Genomic DNA, 10,836 nt, shown 5'->3' with positions numbered 1-10,836 from the left:
ACCCAACAAAAATCGATCAATCTCAGTTTTGAAATTTCCAATTGACCCCCGGCCTCAACAGCTTTTTGGGGGAGAGAGTTCCAGATTCCCACTCCCCTTTGTGTGAGGAAGTGCTTCCCGACATCACCCCTGAACGGCCTGGCTCTAATTTTAAGGTTCTGCCCCCTTGTTCTGGAGTCCCCCCACCAGAGGAAATAGTTTCTCTCTATCGACCCTATCGAATCCTTTAATCATCTTAAACCCCTCGATTAGATCACCCCTTAATCTTCTACACTCGAGGGAATACAAGCCCAGTCTGTGCGACCTGTCCTCGGAATTTAACCCCCTTTAGCCCCGGGTATCATTCTGGTGAATCTGCCCTGCACCCCCTCCAAGGCCAATATATCCTTCCTGAGGTGCGGTGCCCAGAACTGAACGCAGTCTCTCCAGGTGGGGGTCTGACCGAGGCTCTGTGCAGCTGAAGCTTAACTTCCCCCTCGAGATAAAGGCCAACATTCCATTCGCCTTTTAAATTATGTTTTGTACCTGTCCAGTCGCTTTTAGTGATTTCTGTACTTGGATCTCCGAATCTCTCCGCTCCTCCACAGTTCCGAGCTTCTCACCATCTAGAAAATGCTCTGATCTATCTTTCTTGGGTACAAAGTGGATGACCTCACACTTTCCCACGTTGAACTCCATCTGCCCCAGTTTTGCCCACTCACTCAGCCTATCCATGCCCCCGTGTAATGGGCTGTTATCTCTCCGTGCGTCGGTGTGAAATCCGTGGCCCAGTGGTTAGTAACTCTCATCTCTGAGTCAGAATGTCGAGGGTTCGAGCCCCCGCACCCAGAGACTTGAGCCCCATAATCCTGGCCCCGTCTAATCTGCAGGTCGCTACATTGGTGTCCCATTGTGGGCGCCAAAAGCTGAGAGAGACGGCCTGGTCCAGGGAGACTAGAATTTCCCCGAGAAATGTTTGGACTGCGCTCGATTCAGTGTGGCTGGGCTCTCTGAAAGAATGATGGTGTAATTCTCATTATAAATTTATCAATAGGATCGTGTAATGCAATCAAAAGGGATGTCAGGGCCTTCGCTTTGTTATGTGGAGAACTTTGCTCTGTTCCAGTACGCACTGTCAAAACCCTCTCGCTTCTCATTTCTGTTTGGGGTTCATCCTTACTCCGTCTCAGCCATGTCTAGACCTCTCCCCTTTGCTGTGACTCAGTGAGTAGCACTGTCTTGCCTCTGAGTCAGAAGGTTGTGTGTTCAAGTCCCACTCCAGAGCCCCATAATCCAGTCCGACACTCCCCCAGTGCCCAGTGCTGAGGGAGCACCGCGCTGTCGGAGGGTCAGTACTGAGGGAGTGCCGCGCTGTCGGAGGGTCAGTGCTGAGGGAGCGCCGCGCTGTCGGAGGGTCAGTGCTGAGGGAGCGCCGCGCTGTCGGAGGGTCAGTACTGAGGGAGCGCTGCGCTGTCGGAGGGTCGGTACTGAGGGAGCGCCGCGCTGTCGGAGGGTCAGTACTGAGGGAGCGCCGCGCTGTCGGAGGGTCAGTACTGAGGGAGCGCCTCACTGTCGGAGGGGCAGTACTGAGGGAGCGCCGCACTGTCGGAGGGTCGGTACTGAGGGAGCGCCGCACTGTCGGAGGGGCAGTCCTGAGGGAGCGCCTCACTGTCAGAGGGGCAGTACTGAGGGAGCGCCTCACTGTCGGAGGGGCAGTACTGAGGGAGCGCCGCACTGTCGGAGGGTCAGTACTGAGGGAGCGCCGCACTGTCGGAGGTGCCGTCTTTCAAATGAGACATTAAACCCAGGCTCCCGTCTGCCCTCTCAGGTGGATGTAAAAGATCCCACGGCCACTATTTCGAAGAAGAGCAGGGGGGAGTTCTCCCCGGTGTCCTGGGGCCGATATTTATCCCTCAACCAACATCACTAAAAAAACAGATGATCTGATCATTATCACATTGCTGTTTGTGGGATCTTGCTGTGCGCAAATCGGCTGCTGCGTTTCCTACATTAAAACAGTGACCACACTTCAAAAAGTACTTCATTGTCTGTAAAGTGCTTTGGGACGTCCTGAGGTGGTGAAAGGTGCTGTAGAAATGGGAGTTCTTTTGCTGCAGTCCAGATGTAAAATTCACCTTTCGATGTGTTTTATTTAAGCAGAAGGGGACAAAAATTTGTTTGAATATGAAACTGAAATAAAAGTCAGTCGCTTCACAGCCTGGGATGGGGGCCCAGTTACTGCTGGTGTGGGGGTGAAACCTTGGTCAGTGAAGGCGGAGGGAAACAACGGGCTCCCGTTCCCAGGCCTTTGCTGTGCAGTTGTGCCGGGGCTGAAATATCCACAATCGAGGAAAGGGAGGCACCGTCTGTGTCTTCCTGCGTTCAGGACGTGACCGGGTCTGTGGAAGTGAGCAGAGAGCAGACAGCATGTCTCACCCACAGTACAATAATCACTGGGGCACTCCTCTCACTCGGTCTCTCTCTCTCTCTCTCTCTCTCTCTCTCACTGTGTCTCTCTCTCTGTATCTCTCTCACTCTTTCACTGTCTCTCTCTCTCTCTCTGTCTCACTCTCAGCCTCTCTGTCTCTCTCTCTCTCTCTCTCTGTCTCACTCTCTGTCTCTCTCTCTCTTTCTCTGTCTCTCTCTGTCTCACTCTCTGCCTCTCTGTCTCTCTCTCTCTTTCTCTGTCTCTCTTTCTCTGTCTCACTCTCTGTCTCTCTCACTCTTTCACTGTTTCTCTCTGTGTCTCTCTCTCTCTGTCTCACTCTCTGCCTCTGTCTCACTCTCTGCCTCTCTCTCTTTCTCTCTGTCTCACTCTCTGTCTCTCTCTCTCTTTCTCTGTCTCTCTCTCTCCCTCTCTCTCTCTCTCTTTCTGTCTCTCTCTCTCCATAAGAGACCATAAGACCATAAAAGATAGGAGCAGGAGTAGGCCATTCGGCCCCTCGAGCCTGCTTCGCCATTCAATGAGATCATGGCTGATCTGATTTTTACCTCAACTCCACTTTCCCGCCCTTTCCCCATATCCTTTGACTCCCTCGCTGATCAAAAATTTGTCTAACTCGGCCTTGAATGTATTCAATGACTCGGCCTCCACAGCTTTTTGGGGTAAAGAATTCCAAAGATTCACGACCCTCTGGGAGAAGAAATTCCTCCTCATTTCCGTCTTAAACGGGTGACCCCTTATTCTGAGACTATGCCCCCTAGTTTTAGATTCCCCCATGAGGGGTAACATCCTCTCAGCATCTCCCCTATCGAGTCCCCTCAGAATCTTGTATGTTTCAATAAGATCTCCTCTCATTCTTCTAAACTCCAATGAGTATAGACCCAACCTGTTCAATCTTTCCTCATAAGGCAACCCCTCCATACCCGGAATCAACCCAGTGAGAGACTGTCTCTCTCACTCTCTCTCACTCTTTCTCTCACTGTCTGTCTCTCTGTCTCTCTCTCGCTGTCTCTCTCATTCTATATCTCTCTCTCTCTCTGTCTCTCATTCTGTCTCTCTCTCACTCTCTCTCTGTCTCTCTCTCTCACTCACTCTTTCTCTCACTCTCTCTCTCACTCTCTCTCTCTGTCTCTCTCTCTCACTCTTTCTCTCACTCTCTCTCACTCTCTCTCTCTCTGTCTCTCTCACTCTGTCTCTGTCTCTCTCTCTCTCTGTGTCTCTCTCTCTCTCTCAATCTGTCTGTCTCTCTCTGTGTCTCTCTCTTTCACTCTGTCTCTCTCTCTCACTCACTCTTTCTCTCACTCTCTCTCTCACTCTCTCTCTGTCTCTCTCTCTCACTCACTCTTTCTCTCACTCTCTCTCTCACTCTCTCTCTCTGTCTCTCTCACTCTCTCTCTCTGTCTCTCTCACTCTCTCTCTCTGTCTCTCTCTCTCACTCTTTCTCTCACTCTCTCTCACTCTCTTTCTCTCACTCTCTCTCTCTCTGTCTCTCTCACTCTGTCTCTCTCTCTCTCTCAATCTGTCTGTCTCTCTCTGTGTCTCTCTCTTTCACTCTGTCTCTCTCTTTCGCTCTCTGTCTCTCTCTCTCACACTGTCTCACTCTGTCTCTCACACAGTGGGGTAGATTTTGACTTTGTGCGATGGTGTAAGGGCAGTGATAGTGAGACAGCAGCCTGTTTTACATCTCTCCCGGTTTTTATTTCTATTGACTCAGATACAGTGTCTGTGTCTCTTTCTCTCACAGGGTCCATGAGACGCACAGTGTCTCTCACTGTCTCAGTCTCTCTCTCACACAGTGTCTCTCAGTCTCTCACAGTCTCAGTCTCTCACTAGCAGTCTCTCTCTCACAGTGTCAGTCTCTCACAGTCTCAGTCTCTCTCTCACAATGTCTCTCTCATGGTCTCTCTCTTTCTTAATCAATCTTTCAGTGTCGCTCTCTCACAGTCTCTCTCTTTCTCAGCCTCTCCCACAGTCTCTCTCACAGTCTCTCTCTTTCTCTCAGTCTCTCTCACATCTCTCTCTCTCAATCTCTCTCTTTCTCTCAGTCTCTCTCACAGTCTCTCTCTCTCTCTCAGTCTCTCTCACATCTCTCTCTCACAGTCTCTCTCTTTCTCACAGTCTCTCTCTCTCTCTCAGTCTCTCTCACAGTCTCTCTCTTTCTCTCAGTCTCTCTCACATCTCTCTCACACAGTCTCTCTTTCTCTCAGTCTCTCTCACATCTCTCTCTCTCAGTCTCTCTCTTTCTCACAGTCTCTCTCTCTCTCTCAGTCTCTCTCACAGTCTCTCTCTTTCTCTCAGTCTCTCTCACATCTCTCTCTCTCAGTCTCTCTCCCACAGTCTCTCTCTCTCCGTCTGTCTGTCTCTCTCTTTCTCTCGGGAGGAGGAGATCTTGAACACTGGTTTTTAAAATGAAGAACATGACTTCATCATTTACAGTCACAGAGCCTGTGATGGAACAAGGAACACCAGAGGAAACCGTTATTTCCTGATCCTGTAGTTTAAACATCGATGCAGGAAATTTCAATGTGTAGCGGAGGGAGATTGTTGGTATGTGAGGGACAACTGGGCTGGCCCATGACAGGACCTTCCGTGCTTGGAGATTCCTGCAGTATGGAGGCTCTGAATAAACCCCACCGTGTCTCACTTAATGCTCCGTTTTCCCAGTGACCCTGGGTCCCTCGCCCTTAGTCTCACACGGTGTGAAGGACCTGAGAACACTGAGACCTTCAACAGTTCCCTCCTGCGGTACAGAAACGCCCGCCATCTCTCTCTCGAGAGAGAGACCAGGGGATTTAGCACGATGAGTTCGACCATCGTGGGCTTCACATCCTTTTAAAGACACGTGAGTATAAAGATTACTCGTTTTCGGGCTCTTACTCTCTGCCTCCCGACCCTTTCCCTCTCCTGCACTCTACCCTCTCCTACCCCCCTCCCACCCCTCTCCTTTCCCTCTCGTCAACCTCTCCTACTCCTCTCCCTCCTGTGCTCTAAACTCTCTCTTCCCTCTCTCCCACCCCACCTCCTTAACATCTCCTTATCCACTCCCTTCTCTGTCTTCTATCCCTCCCTCCTGCACTATAACCTCTGTCCCTTCCCCCAATCTCTTCTCTCTCTTCCCCCTCTTCTGTTCTCTTCCCTCTCTCTTCCCCCTCTCCTGTACTCTTCCCCCTCTCCTGTTCTCTTCCCTCTCTCTTCCCCCTCTCCTGTACTCTTCCCCCTCTCCTGTTCTCTTCCCTCTCTCTTCCCCCTCTCCTGTCCTCTTCCCTCTCTCTTCCCCCTCTCTTGTATTCTTCCCCTCTCCTGTTCTCTTCCCTCTCTCTTCCCCCTCTCCTGTCCTCTTCCCTCTCTCTTCCCCCTCTCCTGTACTCTTCCCCCTCTCCTGTTCTCTTCCCTCTCTCTTCCCCCTCTCCTGTCCTCTTCCCTCTCTCTTCCCCCTCTCCTGTCCTCTTCCCCCTCTCCTGTACTCTTCCCCCCTCCTGTTCTCTTCCCTCTCTCTTCCCCCTCTCCTGTCCTCTTCCCTCTCTCTTCCCCCTCTCCTGTTCTCGTCCCTCTCTCTTCCACCTCTCCTGTACTCTTCCCCCTCTCCTGTTCTCTTCTCTCTCTCCTGTTCTCCACCCTCTCCCTTTTGCATCTCCTGCATCGTACCCTCTCTCTTTATACTTGAAACATAAGGAAACATCCCAGAGTACTTTAGAAACGGAGGGATCTATTGCAAGTCGCAGCAGGGTGGAGAGGGAATGAAGAGATAGCCAGAAAGCCCATTTGAAGAGAGTAGGGGGCGACTTAGCCGGGCAATTTCAGCAAGAGAGCTCTAAACGGTGGGGAGACGGTGTCCGTGTTTGTGTCAGTGGAGATGGGGAGGAGTAAAGTGGGGGTTTGCACAGGGAATCATAATTGGAAGAGCGGAGGAATGGAGATTAATTAATGGCGATGTGTGTGGGGGAATGTGTAAGTGGGAACGTGGGCTGCTGAGGTGAGTCCGGTGTTGTTGGAGTGGCTTTTCAACAATTCATTCTGGGGATGTGGGCGTCGCTGGCGAGGCCGGCATTTATTGCCCATCCCTAGTTGCCCCCTGGGAAGGTGGCGGTGAGCTGCCTTCCTGAACCGCTGCAGTCATAAGAATATAAGAAATAGGAGCAGGAGTCGGCCATTCGGCCCCTCGAGCCTGCTCCGCCATTCAATCAGATCGAGGCTGATCTTCAACCTCAACTCCACTTTCCCGCCCAATCCCCATATCCCTTGATTCCCCAAGAGTCCAAAAATCTATTGATCTCAATCTTGACTATACTCAACGACTGAGCATCCACAGCCCTCTGGGGTAGAGAATTCCAAAGATTCACAACCCTCTGAGTGAAGAAATTCCTCCTCATCTCAGTCTTGAATGGTCGACCCCTTATCCTGAGACTATGCCCCCTAGTTCTAGACTCTCCAGCCAGGGGAAACAGCCTCTCAGCATCTACCCTGTCAAACCCCCTCAGAATCTTATATGTTTCAATGAGATCATCTCTCATTCTTCTAAACTCCAGAGAATATCGGCCCATTCTATTCAATCTCTCCTCATAGGACAACCCTCTCATCCCAGGAATTAATCTAGTGAACCTACGTTGCACTGCCTCTAAGGCAAGTATATCCTCCCTTAGATAAGGAGACCACAACTGTACACAGTACTCCAGGTGAGGTCCCACTAAAGCCCTGTACAATTGTAGTAAGACTTCCTCACTCTTGTACTCCAGCCCCCTTACAATAAAGGCCAACATTCCATTTGCCTTCCTAATTGCTTGCTGTACCTGCATGCTAACTTTCTGTGTTTCTTGTACCAGAACACCTAAGTCTGTCTGGACACCAACATTTAATAGTTTCTCATCATTTAAAAAATATTTTGTTTTTCTATTCTTCCTACCAAAGTGAATAACCTCACATTTCCCCACATTATACTCCATCTGCCACCTTCTTGCCCACTCACTTAACCTGTCTATATCCCTCTGCAGACTCTTTGTGTCCTCCTCACTGCTTACTTTCCCACCTAGCTTTGTATCGTCAGCAAACTTGGATACATTACACTCGGTCCCTTCATCCAAGTCATTAATATAGATTGTAAATAGCTGAGGCCCAAGCACTGATCCTTGCGATACCCCACTAGTTACAGCCTGTCAACCTGAGAATGACCCGTTTATCCCTACTCTCTGTTTTCTGTCCGTTAACCAATCCTCTATCCATGTTAATATGTTACCCCCAACCCCATGAGCCCTTATCTTGTGTAACAACCTTTTATGTGGCACCTTATCGAATGCCTTTTGAAAATCCAAATATACGACATCCACTGGTTCCCCTTTATCTACCCTGCTAGTTACATCCTCAAAAAACTCTAATAAATTTGTCAAACACGATTTCCCTTTCATAAAACCATGTTGACTCTGCCTAATCATATTATGATTTTCTAAGTGCCCTGTTACCACGTCCTTAATAATGGATTCCAGCATTTTCCCTACTATTAATGTCAGGCTAACTGGCCTGTAGTTCCCTGTTTTCTCTCTCCCTCCTTTCTTGAATAGTGGGGTTACATTTGCCACCTTCCAATCCACTGGGACCGCTCTAGAATCTAGGGAATTCTGGAAGATCAAAACCAATGCACCCACTATCTCTGCAGCCACCTCTTATAGAACCCTGGGATGTAGGCCATCAGGTCCAGGGGATTTATTGGCTTTTAGTCCCATTAGTTTCTCCAGTACTTTTTCTCTACTGATAATAATTACTTTAAGTTCCTCGCTCTCATTAGCCCCTTGCTTCCCATCATTTCTGGTATGCTTTTTGTGTCTTCTACTGTGAAGACAGATACAAAATATTTGTTTAACGCATCTGCCATTTCCTTATTCCCCATTATAATTTCTCCCGTGTGGTGAAGGTTCTCCCACAGTGCTGTTAGGAAGGGAGTTCCAGGATTTTGACCCAGCGACGATGAAGGAACGGCCGATATATTTCCAAGTCGGGATGGTGTGTGACTCGGAGGGGAACGTGCAGGTGGTGGTGTTCCCATGTGCCTGCTGCCCTTGTCCTTCTAGGTGGCGGACGACGCGGGTTTGGGAGGTGCTGTCGAAGATATTAAGCCTGAAAGTGACAAAGGCATGGATTAATAAATCTGTTGCGATTGTTTGAGGAAATTTGTCACCAGAATTTATTTGCTTGTTTCTCTGGTGCTCCATTGCTACACTCCACCCTATCTCAGCAATCTCCTGCAGCCCCACCTTCCATCAGACATTCTATGCTCTTCCAACTTGTGTGTCTCTCCCTCCTTCTGCTCAGCGGCAAAGCGTGAGGCAGCAGCACCCAAAGTTTCTTTCTACACCTCTCCCCTTTGGTGCGTCGGCCGTGACTCAGGTGGGTCGCAGCCTCTCTCCTCCGAGTCACAAAGTCTTGGGTTCGAGCCCCCACTCCAGAGACTTGAGCCCCATAATCCAGGCTGACACTCCCCGGTGTCAGAACTGAGGGAGCGCCGCACTGTCGGAGGGGCCGTCTTTCGGATGAGGCGATAAACCGAGGCCCCGTCTGCCCCTCTCGGGTGGGACGTAAAAGATCCCACGGCCGCTATTTCGAAGAAGAGCAGGGGGGAGTTCTCCCCGGTGTCCTGGGGCCGATATTTATCCCTCGACCAACATCACTAAAAAACAGATTATCTGATCATTACTACGTTGCTGTTTGTGGGATCTTGCTGTGCATAAATTGGCTGCCGCGTTTCCTACGTTACAACAGTGAGCACACTTCAAAAGTACTTCATTGGCTGTAAAGCGCTTTGGGACGTCCTGAGGTGGTGAAAGGCACGATAGAAATGGGAGTCTCTTTCTTTACCACACCCTCTTACTTGCTGTGAAAGCCTCCTCTCTGTGGGTGCCCACCACTCAATCGTTCTTCCTGCTCGCAGACCCCGTCCCCGCCCCCTTCCAACTTGTGGGCTGCGATATGGGCGTGAGTGGGCCGTCATTTGCTGCCCCCGTGCGGGCGCCGAAAGCTGAGAGAAATGGCTTGTCCAGAGAGCCTAGGATTTCATCGAATCATGCAACCTGACAGCACAGGAGGAGGCCATTCGGCCCATCGTGCCTGTGCCGGCTCTTTGAAAGCGCTGTCCAATTAGTCCCCACTCCCCGCTCTTTCCCCATAACCCTGCAAATTCGTCCTCGTCAGATACATGTCCAATTGCCTTCTGAAACTTCCCATGCAATCTGCTCCCACCGTCCTTTCAGGGAGCGCGTTCCAGATCATAACTACCCTCTGTGTGAAAAAATGTCTCCCCATCTCCCCCCTCTGGCTCTTTCGCCAATTATCTTAAATCCGTGTCCTCTGGTTACCGACCCTCCTGCCACTGGAAACAGTTTCTCCTTATTTACTCCATCAAAACCCCTCATGATTTTGAACGCCTCGATTAAATCTCCCCTTAACCTTCTCTGCTCTAAGGAGAACAATCCCAGCTTCTCCAGTCTCTCCACATAACTGAAGTCCCTCATCCCTGGTCCCATTCTGGTAAATCTCCTCCGCACCCTCTCCGAGGCCTTGACATCCTTCCTAAAGTGCGGTGCCCAGAATTGGACACAATACTCCAGCTGAGGCCCAACCAGTGTTTTATGAAGGGTTTAGTATGACTTCCCTGCTTTTGTATTCAATGTTCCTATTTACAAAGTCAAGTATCTCATACACTTTCTAAACCACCTTAACAGCTTGCCCTGCCACCTTCAGAGATTTGTGAATATGCCCCCCACTAGCGTCTCTCTGCTCTCGCACCCCCCTCAAAATAGTATCTCTTAAAAGGGTTAATCAAATGTTCAGACTGTGCTAGATTCAGTGTGACTGGGCATTGTGTAAGAATGATGGTGTAACTCTCATTATAAGTAAAATAGGATTGTGTAATGCGATCAGAAGGGATGTGAGGGCCTTTGCCTTGTTGTGTGGAGAAATTCACTTTTTCCAGTACGCACTGTTAAAACCCTTTCACTTCTCATTTCTGTTGGGCATCATCCTTTCTCCGTCTCAACCACGTCTAGACCTCTCCCGCTTTGGTGTGTCGGGCCGTGTCTCAGTGAGTAGCGCTCTCTCTCTCTCTCTCTCTTCCCCCCCTCTGGGTCAGAAGGTCGTGGGTTCGAGCCTCCCAACTCCAGAGACCGGAGCTCCCATAAACCCAGGCCGACGCTCCCCCAGTGCCAGCACTGCACTGTCGGAGGCGCTGACTTTCGGATGAGACGTTAAACCGAGGCTCCCGTCTGCCTTTTCGGGTGGGCGTGAAAGATCCCACGGCCACTGTTTCGAAGAAGAGCAGGGGGAGTCGGAATGGGGGAAACGCGGCAGCCAATTTGCGCACAGCAAGATCCCACAAACAGCGATGTGTTAATGACCGGAAAATCTGTTTTTTTTTTTTCAGTGATGTTGAT

The 10,836-nt window shown here is 50.2% G+C and overlaps 1 protein-coding gene across 1 annotated transcript in view; it reads left to right on the top strand.

The window, feature by feature from the left end:
- Positions 1-4,890: 4,890 nt before the first annotated feature.
- The window catches only part of LOC137306232 (Schwann cell myelin protein-like), a 29,416-nt gene continuing 23,470 nt past the window's right edge, over positions 4,891-10,836 (top strand). The window contains exon 1 of the mRNA XM_067975359.1: positions 4,891-5,264. The gene's annotated coding sequence lies outside the window, so the exon portion shown is untranslated. The remainder of the gene's footprint in view (positions 5,265-10,836) is intronic.

This window comes from Heptranchias perlo, chromosome 42, assembly GCF_035084215.1.
Source record: "Heptranchias perlo isolate sHepPer1 chromosome 42, sHepPer1.hap1, whole genome shotgun sequence".
Classification (NCBI taxonomy): domain Eukaryota; kingdom Metazoa; phylum Chordata; class Chondrichthyes; order Hexanchiformes; family Hexanchidae; genus Heptranchias; species Heptranchias perlo.
The sequence above is the reverse complement of the archived record's forward strand: the minus strand, read 5'-3'. Positions and strand labels throughout refer to the sequence as shown.